Source organism: Ciconia boyciana, chromosome 4 (assembly GCF_034638445.1).
Source record: "Ciconia boyciana chromosome 4, ASM3463844v1, whole genome shotgun sequence".
Taxonomy (NCBI): Eukaryota; Metazoa; Chordata; class Aves; order Ciconiiformes; family Ciconiidae; genus Ciconia; species Ciconia boyciana.
The window spans coordinates 26858723-26874609 of record NC_132937.1 but is presented as its reverse complement, the minus strand read 5'-3'; the positions used below and the strand labels follow the sequence as shown (position 1 = coordinate 26874609).

General features: G+C 50.5%; 1 protein-coding gene across 1 annotated transcript in view; it reads left to right on the top strand.

Annotated features, from left to right (window-relative positions):
- The first annotated feature begins 210 nt into the window (after positions 1-210).
- Positions 211-15887, top strand: part of RAB27B (RAB27B, member RAS oncogene family) — a 45940-nt gene continuing 30263 nt past the window's right edge. Inside the window, exon 1 of the mRNA XM_072860326.1 lies at positions 211-408. The gene's annotated coding sequence lies outside the window, so the exon portion shown is untranslated. The remainder of the gene's footprint in view (positions 409-15887) is intronic.

Here is a 15887-nt window from a genome sequence, read left to right as displayed (position 1 = left end):
CCTTGCGAGGAAGGGAAACGGGAACGGGAGCTCCGGCGCGGAGGGAATACAAACGCAGCGATCCCCCGGCTTTGCACGAACGCGTTGCCAACAGCTCACGGCGTAGGCGGGAGGCACGTCCCACTCCCTGCCCCGCTTCCTCCTATAAGCCGAGATGCCGTAAATTTGGGCGGGTTGTGCCTTCGCGGTGCGGAGGGTGAGTAGCACTAACGGGACGCGGTTTAATGAGAGTCTGCAGAAATTAGTGACCGGGCAGGAATTAGGGAATGGTTCACTCAATCCCCTAAAAAAATAGGGCAATGCTGCAGGCACTGGCTTTAATATTTTATATAGCAGTAATAAATTATTGCTTAGAAGTTGGAAACCAGCAGAAGGCAGCAGAAGGATTAAACCCGAGCTAGATCTCTGGTAAGTTGATTCATTTTATTTCCCAATAGTATGCTTTGATACTTGATTTATTAGTTTGGATTAATATGAAGTTTCTTATCTGAGAAAGATAAATAGGGAAGCGTTCTATTAAAACTGACTCGGTGATTTATGATGTTTAACCTTGGTTTGTATTCTGCCAGGTCAGAAGTAGTTTTAAATGTATCTTATGTTAAAAATGTTATTCTAGGAGATAAAGTGAACGTTTGTGTGGCTAAGGGATGTGCTGGGTGGCTGCGCGGGGTGTTTATTGGGCTCTAGGCAGTCTGCTGTTTGCGTTCCCGCCCGCGTCGCTCACTTAGCCAAGCCAGCATCTATTATTCCCTAGCTGCTTCCAAAAACCCCGTGCCAGGGATGTGAACCGCTTTGCGGGCACGCGTGTTGCTGATTCAGGCCACGGAGTCAGGGGGGATCCGGCGCAGGGATCCCCGGGGCTGCGACCCGGCCAGGGGGTAGCTCGGCGGGGAGACGTGACCTGAAACCTCGAGGACGAGCGGTGGGGGCTGCCGCCGGCCCTGCCCGTACGCCTGCGCCGGCTCCGTGCGCCCTTCTGCCGCTCTCAACCTTGTTCTGTGCGGTTTGTGACTTACAGTCAGCCACTAGCAAAAAAAATTTAAAAGTATATATTCATGTTTTGAAACGTTAGGTGATGTTCCGAAGTCCCTTCCGACTTAAATTATCCTATAACTCTGCGCTGTGTAAGAGAGGAGCAGTAAGGTAAATCACATTCTCAGACTCCTCCAGAAGCATCAGGGATAAAAATGAGCATATCTGACGTAGGCAATTGTTTTAAAATAGCGTCTTTCTCCTGAACTAGAGAATGTGATTCTGAATCATGATTTTGTCATGAATTTCAGACCTCATTTTCTCTGTCACCCCCCTCTGCAAAGCGGAGTGGAGCAGCACTGGTGCCAAGGATGCCGGCGTCCCCCGCGGCATCTTAACCTCATCCCTCTCTTCTTGGGGGGCTCTTGCGAAACCTGCAGGAGCGGGATTTATTTAAGTCTGTCTTTTTCTGCCAAATATAATTGAATTGGAAGGGGAACTGCGGAACTAGTGTCATTTTTTTCATTGAATTTCAAAAAATAAAGAGAATTGGACTGGACTGTCGAGGTGGGTGATGGTTCCTCGGGCTTGTCGGTCACCGCTGCGGGAAGGCAGCATGCAGACCTCGCTGCTTTTAACCCAAGCCTGGAAAGTTTGTGTTTCTCCTCAAAAGAACTAAGTTTTTCTATAAAGCAGCAGAAAGCAAACCTTGGCTTCATACCTCCGAGCAGAGGCAGTGAGTCGGTCACCTGTAATTACACACACAACTGTATCTCCAGCCCCAGGGGAGCCCCATGAATTTTACCATTCAGAGAGGCAAAACTTCTCTATTAATGATAAAAAGGGATAAGGGTTATTAATTTGGAGTAATTAAAGTCATCTGAGGAGCACAACTCAGTTTATTTGGACTTCAGGCCAACAAATTTCATGTAAATGTATCAGCTGATTGCAAAAACGCCAGCGCTGGGTTGGTGCTGGAGCACGCTTCCACTACGTTGTTTTTTTTCCAATAGCAAAAATTAAAAAAGCGGGTTTTACGCCCCAAGCCCTGTGTTCCCAGAGCTTCCCATTTCCCCCCTGGCTCTGCTGACGGGGCGCTGGGCGAGGCGGTCGGTGTCGCTGCGGGCCGGGGCTGGATGCTGCACAAGCGGGGTTTGTCGCGCCCGCGCTGTGAATACCCGCGCCCTCGCTCTCCCTGTCCCCGTATTTATTTAATGGGCAGGCACCGAGACGCGCACGGCTCCTGGCTCTCCATGCAGGTGCGACCCTGCTTATCGGTGCTGGCTTTGTGGCCCGGCAGCGGGGTCGGACCCTGCTCTGGCCCCTCACCTGCGCCTCTGGGCTGCACGTGCGGCGGGGTACCCGCACGGTGCCGAGCGCGGGGGGGAGCCCTGCAGCCCAAAATTAAACTTGATCTTTACAGAGCCGAGGGCTCTGTAGTACCCCTGAGTCCCAGGGTGTCCCCCAAAATGCGGAGAAGCACCTGAACTTCCCCAGAAGCTTTAAATCTCTCTCTCTCTCTCTCTCTCTCTCCATTTTCATGACTGGAACCGAATGTCCCCATGGGGTGTCAAGCAGCCGCAGCGGGAAGGGGCACCCGAACCTGCGCAGGGCCCCGGTCTGTGCCACCCCTTCAGCATCTCCTGCCAGGGGCCAGCCCCGAGCGCCTGGCGCAGCAGGAAGCCGCCGCCTGCCCAGCTCGGTCTCCGCTGGAATAATTTAAGGCTCATCGTTTCCTTCTTCCTGCCTCCCATGGGTGATGCCACCCAGGGCGAGCTGGGTTGCAGCCGGGAGGGCTCCGAGGGCACCCAGCAGCTTTCCAAGAGCCTCGATAATATTTTGTAGCCGAGCACTGACTGAGCTGGCCAGGATGCACACACCTGGCTACAGGCTTGGGGAAGAGGGGCTGGAAAGCTGCCCGGTGGAAAAGGACCTGGGGGTGTTGGTCGACAGCCGCCTGAATATGAGCCAGCAGCGTGCCCAGGTGGCCAAGAAGGCCAATGGCATCCTGGCTTGGATCAGCAATAGTGTGGCCAGCAGGAGCAGGGCAGTGATCATCCCCTGTACTGGGCCCTGGTGAGGCCGCACCTCGAATGCTGTGTTCAGTGCTGGGCCCCTCACTCCAAGAGAGACATGGAGGGGCTGGAGCGTGTCCAGAGAAGGGCAACGGAGCTGGGGAAGGGTCTGGAGCACAAGGCTGATGGGGAGCGGCTGGGGGACCTGGGGTTGTTCAGCCTGGAGCAAAGGAGGCTGAGGGGAGACCTCCTCGCTCTCTACAACGCCCTGAAAGGAGGCTGCAGAGAGGTGGGGTCGGTCTCTTCTCCCAGGTCACAAGCCATAGGACGAGAGGAAATGGCCTCCAGTTGCGCCAGGGGAGGTTTAGACTGGATATTGGGAAATTTGACTTCACGGAAAGGGTTGTCCAGCACTGGAAGAGGCTGCCCAGGAAAGTGGTGGAGTCCCCATCCCTGGAGGTATTTAAAAGCCGTTTGGCTGAGGTGCTCAGGGCCATGGTGTAGTGGTGGGCTTGGCAGTGTCAGGTTTACGGTTGGACTCGATGATCTTAAGGGTCTTTTCCAACCTATACCATTCTGGGAATCTGGGATCTCTGCGGGGATAACACGGCAGCATCATCCCTCAAAGCACGGGCTAAACCCCGTGCATGTCCCTGATCCGTGGCAGTTTGGGGTCACTTTTGGCAGGGAGGGTGTAATTGTGTCCCTTCCCCTCGTCCCCATGCTGCAGCCCTTGGCGAGGCCGAGGAGCAGAGGGGCAAAGCTGGCCTGCCCCCACCTATTTGCCATGCGGCTGAGGTCAATTGTGCAGCTTGGCTCTTTTTGCAACCGTTTGTCTGCTTATTGAATGGAACAGAGGTATCTTGGGTAGAAACAGCCAGTTGCAGGTTTGGGGATTTAAAATCTTCTCAAAGATTTAAAATCTTCTCAAAGATTTTAAAAGAAACAAAGAGCTGTTGAGAGATTAATTTTGCAAATTATTACAGGGTTGGTTTTTTTTAATTAATAGTGTGTTAGTTTAATTAAAATTAAGAAAAAGGGGAGAGCCGTTCTGAAACGTTTCTCAGGCTCTCTTTACTAAATTTACCATTACATTGTCTTGTACTATATCACAGAACCACCAGGATTCATCATTTTTAATGCACCTGATTTAGCGCCGTAAGAGAGCTAAGTCAACCATCGCAGCACCCTCTCCTCCACCTTGCCTTCATTAATCGCCCTCCTACCAGGGCTGGCCTTAGAGAGCTGTGATTCCTCCGCTGATTTAAGCTCTTCTTTTTTTTTTTTTTTTTTTGCATACAAAATATTGGAGTGATTTGATTCTTCAGAGAATCTGAGTGTCTACGAGCCACATAGATTTCCGTGGAACTCCAGCATTTGGGTCAGTAATTTATGAACTGGGTTTTTAAAAGCCTGCTGGAACTATTAGCAAGTCTTTTTGCCACCAAATTTCAAGTCATGCAGAAACGCACCCATCTGCAGTTGGGATTTTGATTTTTTTTACATACTTCCTCTGTTCAGACAGACACTTGTTCCATCAAATACTGGGGCATGAATTTTACCCCTGCATGCTGTCAGGTGTAATTTTCTTTGTAAAAAGCTTTGACGATAAAAATTACCTACGTTCTCACTTTTATTGGTTGTTCTTGCCCTGTTTGAATTCATCGTCCGTGGCTCCGGTGAGGGCGTAAATCCCCCTTTCTCAACACTATTCCCCATTTCACAGAATGCCAGAATCACAGAATCCTATAGGTTGGAAAAGACCTTTAAGATCATCAAGTCCAACCGTAAACCTGACACTGCCAAGCCCACCACTACACCATGGCCCTCAGCACCTCAGCCAAACGGCTTTTAAATACCTCCAGGGATGGGGACTCCACCACTGCCCTGGGCAGCCTCTTCCAGTGCTGGACAACCCTTTCCGTGAAGTCAAATTTCCCAATATCCAGTCTAAACCTCCCTGGCACAACTGGAGGCCATTTCCTCTCGTCCTATGGCTTGTTACCTGGGAGAAGAGACCGACCCCCACCTCTCTCCAGCCTCCTTTCAGGGCGTTGTAGAGAGCGAGGAGGTCTCCCCTCAGCCTCCTTCTCTCCAGGCTGAACAACCCCAGGCCCCTCAGCCGCTCCCCATCAGCCTTGTGCTCCAGACCCTTCCCCAGCTCCGTTGCCCTTCTCTGGACACGCTCCAGCCCCTCCATGTCTCTCTTGCAGTGAGGGGCCCAACACTGAACACAGCATTCGAGGTGCGGCCTCACCAGTGCCCAGTACAGGGGACGATCACTGCCCTGCTCCTGCTGGCCACACGACTTCTGACACAAGCCAGGATGCCATTGGCCTTCTTGGCCACCTGGGCACACTGCTGGCTCATATTCAGCCGGCTGTCGACCAACACCCCCAGGTCCTTCTCTGCCGGGCAGCTTTCCAGCCCCTCTTCCCCAAGCCTGTAGCGTTGCATGGGGTTGCTGTGGCCCAAGTGCAGGACCCAGCACTGAGCCTTGTTGAACCCCACACAATTGGCCTTGGCCCATCGATGCAGCCTGCCCAGGTCCCTCTGCAGAGCCTTCCTCCCCTCCAGCAGATCAACACTCCCGCCCAACTTGGTGTCATCTGCAAACTGACTGAGGGTGCACTCGATCCCCTCGTCCAGATCATTGATAAAGATATTGAACAGGACTGGCCCCAGCACAGAGCACATTTGCAGTGGGAGTTTTTTGGATCGTATGGCGTTTCAAGGCGTGAATCATTTCAAGGAACATCTAAATAGGATGTTCCTAACAGGACATCAAAACGATGTGACCGTATAACACAGCTGCAAGGTGCTAAGTGATCCTGTCTGTACATTTAAGCATCTCAGCCCAAAGGGACTGCATGTCTGCTTGAACTTAGGTCTAAACTCAAGTATTTGCTGCGTGGCATCTAAATGCTGCTGGGAACACCACGAGCCCGTGCAGCCCCACGACCAGCCTCGGTCCTCGCTTCTGCCCGTGCAATTCAAATGCAGCTTTAGCGCGGCGCCGAGTTCGGTTGTGGAGTGGACGGGCACAGCGAGAGGGGACAGCCCGGTGTGCAAGCTCTGCAAAGGCACCCAACCGGCCCCGCTGCTCCAAAAGGTACCGTAGCAGCCAGTGCATCTCTAAAAACGCCTGAGTTAATATTTACATAGCTCCGGTTTGCACTGGGGACTTGCATTGGTGTCGATGTTAGCAGGAAATTACGCTGCCGAGAGCATGGTCTCCTCTGGAAACGCGGCTCGTTGGTTTGTGATTGAGTGTGAAACTCAGCCTTGTTGCTGCTGCTACAGGCGATCCAGCTCTGAGCTCGGGTCCCTGAGCAGTCTTTGCTTGAGGTGTTCAAAGGACGCATCTTGCTACCGTTGCTTACAAAGGTGTTTCCAACAGCACATTTCATGCTGTAGTTTAACTAAATCACGATGCAAATGCAAATCAGATTAGCAAGGATCCCATCTGTAAGGGCTCAGATTAAAAATAACACACCATCACACCAAAATACACAAAAAGAGATTTAAGCAAGTTCTGGGAAACGCAACACCGGTTCCCCAAATATTTAGTGACAGCCAAGGTGTAGGTTGGGAGTTTCTTTTTTGCTCCTGCATTTGAGAAGCAGCAGGTCTGGCCGCTCGCAGCCCTTGCCCCGTGCTTCTGCACCAGCAGCACATCCGCCATCTCGGGAGCAGCCGTCCCCTTGGGCTGTCGGGAGTAGTCATCTTCAGCCTGTGCATGGTTAAGTGGAAAATATCTGGGTATCCATCATTGCAGCGTAAATCGCGTTCAGTCGTTGCGGCAGCAACGAAGTTAACCTGCGTGTAAACGCAGCCGCAGCCGCCTCCTCTGCAAAAGCAGGCTGGCGCTTAGTTGCTAAGGCAACATTTTTCCCAAAGCTGGGATCTTCTGTGCAGCTTTGTAGCGCAGCTCCATCAGTACCGGTATTTGACAAACTGGGCTTGACCCGGGAAGAGCTCAGCTTTGCTTCCAGACCTCCTGCGGCCCCGAGCCCCGAGGTGCAAGGGAGGAGGGACCGCGTGTCACCGGGGTGGATGTCTCTACGGGGGGCCCAGGGGACCCCCCGCTCCCAGGGGGTGGCGGAGGTCGAGGGGGGACCCCAGTCCCCTCTCGGCGCTGTCTCCCGTGGGTCGGGCGCCTATGGAAGTGAGCGACCGTTCATGAGCCGGTTAGCAACGGCTGCTGGAATCAAAGACACCGAATGGAATTTTCTCATCTGAGTAAATTTATGGGTAATGGTCCCATCTGTAAAATTACTGTCTGGAATAATATAGGCAGACAGATATTGCATGTCAGAAAGCTAAATGGCAGATAAATACTCATTTGTCTAACACGATTGCTCCTATTGGGCTTTGTTTCCAAATGTCGAATAAGTTCCTCCCCAGCACTTTCCAGACAGAAACTCAGGGAAAGTAATAAAGGGATCTGGTCGGGGCCATCTATTCTGCTCTGCAGGCACTGAGTTTGCACTGGAGTAGGAGGGAGAAATTACTTACACCGTAAACAGATATTTGTCATTCTCGATAACGAATGCTCATTTACTTTGTAGATAAATCCCAAAGTTTTCTGGTTGTCAGACGATTACATACGGCTCTTCATTCGCATGATGAACGGCTCTTCGTTCTCTCTGCTCCAATAAATGCTCTTCCATCTGAAACTGGGCTGCAAACCCGTGATTTCTGTAACTGTCTTATAACAGTCAAAGACTTTATGGCTACCTCTGCATCTGCTTTGTGCACACACCTAATTTGTGCACACGAGTGTGCCAGCATTGCGGGAGCTCTTTGTTGCAGCAGTAAATGCAAAATACCGCAATGCGAGTCGTCTCTCTCGAAGGCAACGAGCAGCAGGAGCTGCCTTTCTCCACGTGCCTGGCCTCCGTGGCCCGAGGTGGGGCGGCGAGGAGACATCCTCGTCTGAAACCTGCTGCAGACTTCGTTAGTGCTGTCCTGGCTTGACGGTTTTTCTGCTCTTCTGTAAGATGGGGGAGCAGGAATTCATATGGGTGCCATCAGGCTGACTCAGAGGATGCCGATCACTTGCCAGCTCCTAGATAGTAGATGCTAAAATGATCAATACTTTAAAAAAAAAAAACAAGATACTAACCCTTTCTTTGGGGCAATTACATCAAGGCAGATGGTGTACAGTGAAAACGCAAAGGGATGCTGTTTATAATTGAAATCACTGTTGAAATAACGAGCATAGCTCGTTCTTCCCTCTGAGCCTGCCTCCCTTCACCGGGCGGATGGACCGGCCCAAGCGCCTTTCTTGCCGTCCCCGCACCGCGTCTCCTTCCTGCCGTGTCGACCCGTCCCGATTAACGAATTTCACGATCCCCCGTGCTGCTGAGCGCCCGGGGCTCGCTCCCCTGCCTTGCCCGGGGTGCTGAGCACCCCCAGCCTGCCTTTGCCTTCAGGTGAAAACCCCACTTCAGAGCCACAGAGAAATGGTCGGTGCAGATCCGATTCCCCAGTTATACGTCTTTGGCCATACGTACGGCTTAGAGGGTTTCTCCTGGTATGTCAACGCTGCTGAAAGTAAATGGTTCTTCCAAATGAGCCTTCATTTAGGAAGAGAGGGCAAGTTGACCAGTGTGTGATCACTGGGGGCTTCCCACGCCAGCTCTTCTCATCTAAATTCAAGAATTACCTCATATCCACCAGTTTTGAGGATGGAAGTATTATATAGGAATAACTCCTGGAAGTGAAAAGTGTCAAGATCTGCCTGGAAGGTGCCCATGTCTTGCGTACTGTTCTGTTATGTTTTTTAACACGATTTTCAGTTATTTGTTATTTTTAGTTATTTGTTTTGGCGCTGACATCCCAGGGTCTAAAGCAATCCGGATGGCTTTCCTAAGAACTGGATTGCTGGTGAAGACTTTACGTTCAAGCTGTCCAGCATGTATTCTTCCAAATATCCTATTTTGGCTAAAACTACTTTTGAATTTCACATATCTTGAAGAAAAAATTCCAGCCAAAGAGATCCTCAAACACTCCAGAACTCAGCGCCGCAAAGCCTGAGCTGCTGGCCCCGCTCTGCACCGGCCCCGTGGCACACGGATCGGCTCCAGCAACCCATGAGTGAAAAACGGGCATCACGGAGGGCTCATTTAGCAGAAAATAAAGATGCCAAGGTAAAAATTCATCAGACTCCAAAGAACTCGGAAAAAAGCCATTAAGTGCCTGCCACACAAGCACTGGGAGGATGGGCAATAAATAACAGGCGCTGATATTGCTCTGGGCACATTCCTGAGCATAAATTGGGTCCGGTTATTACTTAAACCCAACGGGAGGGTTGGTGAGGCTGGAAAGTGGAAATTGGTGGGTTTGAGTTGTTTAGCGAGGTGCGAGTGGGCGGAAGGAAAGGCAGGAAGGAGCTTTCTCTGCAGGTGGCACTGCCGCTGCCATGCAAGCTGTCCAGAGAAGGGCAACGGAGCTGGGGAAGAGTCTGGAGCACAAGGCTGATGGGGAGCGGCTGAGGGACCTGGGGTTGTTCAGCCTGGAGAAAAGGAGGCTGAGGGGAGACCTCCTCGCTCTCTACAACGCCCTGAAAGGAGGCTGCAGAGAGGTGGGGGTCGGTCTCTTCTCCCAGGTAACAAGCCATAGGACGAGAGGAAATGGCCTCCAGTTGCGCCAGGGGAGGTTTAGACTGGATATTGGGAAATTTGACTTCACAGAAAGGGTTGTCCAGCACTGGAAGAGGCTGCCCAGGGCAGTGGTGGAGTCCCCATCCCTGGAGGTATTTAAAAGCCGTTTGGCTGAGGTGCTTAGGGCCATGGTGTAGTGGTGGGTTTGGTAGAGTTAGGTTTATGGTTGGACTCAATGATCTTAAAGGTCTTTTCCAACCTATACGATTCTGGGATTCTGTCTTGTGCTCCCGCAGCTCGAGCAGCTCTTGTTCATCTCGGGAGGAAACCCATCCGCCCGAGAAGACGACGAGTGCTTTGCCCGACGCCCACCACCCAGCACGGCCCGAGCATGGGGCCCAAGCATGGCTCCCAGCCAGAGCAGCCCCAGAGTACAAGCACTGCCCACCTGCTGCCATCGTCAGCGCATCGGTATCCCCAAAGATAACGCATATTTACAAAGCCTTGCACGGGCTGTTTGTGTCGTTGCATTCAGGCTGGGGCAAGAGCTTTGGCATTTGTGAGTCTCGGAAATGAGCAGTGAGAGCAAAGAGCATCGCATGGGGTTAACTTGGGAAACGTAGCTGATCTAAATGAGTGGCATCAAACTTAATTGCGGAGCGTCTTTCAATTATTGAGGCTGTTTTGTAATCTCCCCGCGCTACCTCGCATGCTTCCCCCGAGGAACTGCCTGAGGAAATAGGTATAATTCACAGAATCAATCTTTCTTGCCTGATGTTCCCCCTGGGACCTGGTATTTCACAGGACAGATATAACCTCTGCCGGCAGCCAGGCACCAAGATGCGATGGCCAGGGCGGACGCGGGGAGCAGGCAACTGGGGCCCTGGATTTAGCGGGGAGGAGCGGGAAAGCCCAGGGCTGCCCGGGAGCCGAGGGGAGCAGGGGGGCACGCGTGGCGCTGCACCTCCCGGGCACCCCACTTTGCCAGGGTACGTCAGGCCTCTTGCGCAGATGGATGCTGCGGCTTTGAAGAAGACTTGGGCTCTTTGCACCATCTTCATACACCGTTTTCCCTTCAGCCTTACCCGGAATTTCTTCAGATATCTTCTGAATCAAGTATCTATGTTATAGACGATGTTTGTTACGGTAAAGATTGAGTGTTGCTGCTAGGGAAAGTCCCACGATATCTGAAAAAAACAATTTATTGCAAATTGGTGGAGTGGCTGTTGAAAAGTGGTCCTGTAATGGAGTTCCCGGAGAGCAGCCATGCCAATGCAGGTGCTGTAGCCGGTGACGTCCAGCATTTGCGCTCGCTCCTTTTGCACTGCAGCGTCCTCGGGGCACAGCCTCGCTGCCGTCTAGGCAGCATCCGAGATTGCCCTGTCCAGGCGCAGCCCTTCCCGGAGATGGCCCATGCATATACATGGCAGCCCTGATTCCTCCCACTCCCATTCCAATCCTCCCTGCCCCGAGGCGTTGCATTAACCACACGTTCAGGCATTTGGCCAGCCCGGGGGCTCCTGTACCATCACAGTGGTCCTGAGTCCCCAGCCGGAGCCCTCCACCTCCACCCTCCGATACCGCGATTAGAGAAGAGCCCTCGAGTCGCGCAGAACGATCACAACGCCTCATCTGCTAGACGTTAGTGACGTACTTTTGACAAATTGTTACTGTCTCTTCTCTGCTTCAAGGGCAGCATCACCAGTCCTGCCACTGCCGGCTTGCCTTGAGGATGCTTGCTGCAGCTCAGCTTTTTCGTACTGCTCAGCACTTCTCCGCTGCAAGGCTTTGTTGCTTCTTTGATAGGTCTAAAATGGACAGATTACACTGGAAACATCCAATAATTCTACAGAAACTGCAAAGTGTAGCTTACGGGGTTATACTGCTAATACAATACCTGAAACGCGTATCTGGATTTTCATGGGAACAAGGAGGAGCAGACGGCGAGGAGAACGCCAGTAAGAGAAGAGTCAGCACGAAACCAGTTCTGTTTCATTACAGTTAAATCACTTATTCTCACATGTGTAAAATTTAAAAATAACCCAGACGGTTCATCAGAGGCTGCAGACTATGCCGTCTGCTTAACGCCGCACCAAACAGCCTTCATCTCTTGCCTCTGCAAGCAGATGACTAGTGATAGGTGTAGGTGGTGGAACTGGAAAACTTGGTTTGAAACAATCACTTTTCTTCTAGACAACGCTATTATGTATGTTCCCTATTACACAGCTTTTAATTTAATGAGCTTCCATATTCTTTTAGATAGAAATGCTAATCCCGGGTTGCATCCCCGGTCTGTTCTTTGCTGAGCACTCCAGATAGCATTTCACAAAGAACTTGATGCCATTAGATCAATTATTAATTTCTTAATTTACTGTGTGCCCTAAAATGTGTAAAAGATAATAACCCCTGCTTATACAAGAAGGTTTTGATGCTAACAATGTCTTTCTGTATGATTATAATGTGTAGATTATTATTTAGGCTATTCTGTGGGTAAGAAACCCAAGTCGCATCCCGGCATCCCACGGGGCCTGGCACTGTGCAGGTGCAGATTAGCCCTGAAAGAGTCCTTGAATTTGCCGAACTATTCTCTCTCCAGAAGTTTTCTACTACTTTAATGTTATCGCTGAACCATTCTATGATTCTAAGTGTCTTTCCCTTTTCAGCTACGAAATCAGAATTTTTCCTACTTTAATACATTTACTAAAATGACTACATTACGCAATAAGGTAGCGTTGCACAACTGGGTGAGCAACATGAGGAATTCTTAATAACTTGGCATTTTTAATAACCCTTTTTACCTTGCTGAAGGAACTGCACAGGGCAGTTCGGTTGCAGTCTGCTCTGAGGCTCAGGTGAGAAAGACGAGATGAGATATATCGTTCCCTTGACTGGGTGAATCCAATCTGTTCAGCTCAGTGTTTCCTTGGGGGAACAGATTGCTTCATTACTTTCTGCTTCCTTCCACTAGACTGGTTTTTCTCAGTTATGCTTCATGGTCCCTTAGAAATAGTCCATGGACTCCCAGGAGGTCAGCGATTACAAACCGGTGCTGAGCTGCGCTGAAGATGGAGGATGCACAGGTCCCTAATGACCTGGAGGCTTAGGATTTGCCGCAGCTCACAAGACATCAAAAGACAGCTTTCAACGAGGACGCAAAGGTCTTAATCAGTGACGTGGACTTTTTCCCGTTCCCATTTTGTGGGGAGTCGCCTGGACTGGGCTGAGACACCTAGAATAGTCCTTTCTGGCATCTCCACTTTGCAACAGAGGTCGAAAAATTGAAACAGGTTCAGCTCAGCAGAGGAAAGGTCTGTGATAAGAAAACCCGGCCTCAGCTTCTCCAGGGGAGGGGTGAGATGACGTCCACCTAGTTTTACATTTTTCTCCTTTGACAATCTGTGCCTCCCAACATCTTGGCCCGCCTTACAGCAGTGAATTGGTTCAGCGAAACCAAACGACAGAGCAACCTCCACCAGGTCTCTTCCTCCTCAGCTTCACCTGAAGGCTTAGGAGAGCATTTAGTGCAACAAAACAATTCAGCTGACCACCAAAAATCGCTTACGGTGACCAAGGGGAGAAGCTGTCAGAGCCATCAATGCCCGTGCCATGGCTGCATGGGGAAGGCTGCTGCGACAGCCACCCTGGTTGTTCCCACGGGGCGATGCCAGCGGTGCTGCATACGGCAGGGACGAGTGCCCGTGTCCCTGTGCAGTGACGTGGCCGTGGTCCCCCAGGGATGCTTCCTACCCTGGCCAGCCCCCAACCCACCTTATTGCTGCTTGTTTTGATTCGTAGATCATGTTTTCTAACAGAGGTGCTGACCACCCCTGCAGCGAGCTTACGTTTTCTGATAATATTCGGGGGTTTTTTAACTATTTGTCATGGACCTTTTCCGTAGTCTATGGAAAAACATGGTTCTGACTTGCCGGCTGACTGCTGGCACGCTCCTGTGCGCTGTCTCTTGAAAGTGGGAAATACAGGTTTAAAAATACTTCTAGCAGCAGGCAGTATGGGAATCAGATTTCCCAAATCCTCTGTGAACGCCCAGAGAATTCCATAGGATTTCCTCACCAGCTGTCTTTAAAAAAAGGGAACAAACCCCGAACCCCAAGAGATTGCCTTGGCTGAGCTGCCAGGAGCAGTAGGTTCGGGGCTGTTAATCACAACGGGAAAGTGTCTCTTGATAAGCCTCACTAAGGCACCGAATCACCTCCGTGGGGCTTGCAATGTGTCCCAGCCCTCGGTGTTTCCCCGCTGCCTGTGTCTGGAGAGCTCGGTGCTGCTTCTTTGCAATGGTTTTTCGCAGCGTGCTGGGTTTGTAGGTCTGGCTGGAAGGAATAAGGAGCGTGACCTACAACCCTGCTCCCAGCAAGGGCTGCTGCCCAGGAGAAGACAATTTAAAGTCCTCGCCTCCCCCCCAAACACGCAATGGGGAACCACAGGCATCTTGCTGCTCTGCCCCACGGGGCTACTTAGGTAGGAAGAAGCGGCCGTGCTCGTGCCACAATTCAGTTGCTTAGTCCATTATATGTGGATAATTTCGACACTGGAATTATTTTTCCAAGACTTCTAGATAAATACCTTATTAGGGCAAATGGGACAGAGTGGGGGTTTCTTCAGCGTGATATCGGACCTGGCTCTGCTGTTGCCCGTGCACCATCGGCAGCGGTCCAGCAAACAGAAATAACGATCCTCCTTATTCCAGCGGCAGGCTAACGAGCAGGGTACACGATTACATGGCAAACGAGTTTAAATCCACTCGTTCGCAATTGCACACCGTGGTGGGTGCTACCCTTTGGTTCCTAATGATGTCTCCTCCTGCCGCTCACCCGGCACAGCTCCCAGGCAACGCGAGGAGGACATTCAACAACAATAGCTGGCTCCGTCCCACTGGGATGAAAATGTCTCAGTCAAAGTAAGGAAGAAATATCCTCCTCTCTAAAAGGGCTTTTAAAAATCTTCACAGCCAGGTCCTGGAGTTATTCAGGGACATTAGCGCTTGCTGGAAAGGAGGATGGCAGAAATGTGCATTAAACGTCCGTTCTAGCTGAAAGACCAACAGAGGACAGATGGGTGTATGTGATGTTTTCGGACACACTTCATCCTCTGCTGGTAACGTACAGTGGGGAGGCAGGACAACGTGGGCTCTCCAGGGCCATCAGCTCCCACCCCTGCCGCCGCAGGGCCACCGCTCACCGCGTCCCACTGAAGGCAAAGGCGCAGGTCCCCCATTCCGGGTGGTCACCCTCGACCTCGCCTTCCCTTTTGCGTGTGAATTGGACAGAAAATGATTTTTTTTTAAGCTGATATTCTCTATTCAACGTGGTCTCCAGCTTGTTTCATCAGTTACTTAGTCAGTGAAATGTATTTTGTTCTGTGGCCTGCCAATTACCAGTTCTGCTCTGAATATTCCATATTCAAGAATTTAGCCCAGATCACATGCTAGAGCTTCTGTTCCTCAAAATTAATTATCTTTGGGTAAGTTACACAAAGTCATGTACTTTAAATTACCCAAAGGCAATTAATTTTGAGTGGCAACTTGTCACAATTCAACACAGAATTCAAAATTCGCAGGTAGTCAGTATTTCGAGTGTTTGAGCTTTGCATTTCTTTCCCATGAACATTTATGTGGCTCCTTAATGACTGCAAATAGCGAAGCAAAATTATAAAAAAAAAAGAGAGCGTTGAAACTTCGATTTAAAAATTAATATTAAAGACTATTTTCTTGTTCATAGTCATCTCAAGACACTACCTTTTATTTTAAGAAAAACTATCTGCGTAATTCTTTTCTCGTAAGGTATAACACTGAGAATTAGATCCTCAAAGCAAAAGAGAAAGAAAAAGAAACTTTTACTGGTTAAAATTGGTGCATGCGAAACTGTGAAGACATCAGAGGCAAGAAGAATATTGTGCGTCTATAGCTACGTGTTCTTGCAGAAAGGAGGCTTAAGCTGCCCGAGCGAGCCTTTCACCACTCATCAAGATTATAAAATCTTGACGGATTGTTTCCATGGAAAATAAAAGATATTGGCTTTCTAAAGAGAACAGGATCACCCCCTGTAAAGCCTTGCATGCTGTTTGTGCTCCAGGCACTGGCAGTGAAAACACCGATACACGAGACCTGCAAACAAAAAAACAAAAAGAAGAGGAAGACAGAGAAATAGGAAATAACTAATAAAAGGCTTGGACAGATTCTAAAATATTTTAAAGCAGGTTTCAACTGACAATCACAGAGTATTTCAAGGTTTATATGCCCCAGCTGCCACCCAAGAGCAGACACCGTCGGAGGCTC